Below are 1217 nucleotides of genomic sequence, written 5' to 3'. Positions count from 1 at the left end.
TTCAACCCTTTTCACTATCCTCCATTCATATAAAGTGAGGAGGAATTATAAACGTTAGGGGCCGAAAGATAAGCGTGGAAAGCGAGTACGAGCAAATAGGACCGCTTTGTTGTTGGGTCTAGAGACGAGTGGATGGCAATGATAATGAAGGTGTTGGCGTTGAATTGGCCCACTATTGGCGCCAACACCTTTTGGCTACGGCACTAATTGGCCCATTTGTCGCCGCAGATTTTTGTCGTCGTTAGAGTTTTTATAGCTTGCTAGAGAGACAGAAGGCCCGAAAGCCTTCTTTTTGTACGCTAGTTGGAAGTATAAGACAAATGATCTGAAAGTAGACCAACGAAAAGTATCCTCGGATGAAAGGCTAACGTTCTTAATTAATCACATCTTTAGCAGCCTGTTCACAGATGAGGACTTGAACAGTATTCCAGATATTGAGGACCGCCCAGTCGGCTCAAAGTTAACAGGTTTTGAAATACACGAAGAAGAGGTTCTAAAAAGGTGACAAGAGGAGCCCCGGTAACTATCGCCTTGTCAGTCTGACAAGTGTTGTTTGTAAGGTAATGGAATCTGTTGTGAGGATAGGATTTTCGATCTCTTGACTGTTCACCATCTCCTATCAGACTGTCAACATGGCATTATTGACGGTATATCCTGCACAGTAGCCTCTTATCTATATTGAATGATTGGACTCGCTTGTTGGACGAAGGGGAGCCAATGGATGCATTGTACCTCGATTTTGCCAAAGCATTTGACAGTGTTCTGCATGGGCGACTGTCGCGTAAAGTGAAGTCTTTGGGAATGGAGGGGAACGTACTTGAATGGATGAGAATTTTTCTAGTAGGTTAACGACAACGTAATAACAGTATTAAACGGAACCGTGTCAGATTGGTCATCAGTGCGCTGTGGCGTGCCACAGGTAAGCGTTAGTGGGCCTATTTTGTTCGTTGCTTCTATAAACGATCTGCCAGAAGTAGTGTCCAGCGTGTGCTAGATGTTTGCCGACGACACAAAAGTTTACAATACAGTGAAGGATGCGTCAAATAAAGCGCAATTGCAACATGATCTTGGCAGTTTAGTTAACTGGGCTCATACGTGGCGGCGTCGTTTTAATGCGGACAAGTGCAAAGTACTTCACTTCGAGAAGAACAATGAACAGCAAGATTACAATATAAGAAGACATGGTTCCAACAAGAGTCATGATTGAAAACCCTAGT

Source organism: Hyalella azteca, unplaced genomic scaffold (assembly GCF_000764305.2).
Source record: "Hyalella azteca isolate HAZT.00-mixed unplaced genomic scaffold, Hazt_2.0.2 contig2464, whole genome shotgun sequence".
NCBI lineage: Eukaryota > Metazoa > Arthropoda > Malacostraca > Amphipoda > Hyalellidae > Hyalella > Hyalella azteca.
The sequence above is the reverse complement of the archived record's forward strand: the minus strand, read 5'-3'. Positions refer to the sequence as shown.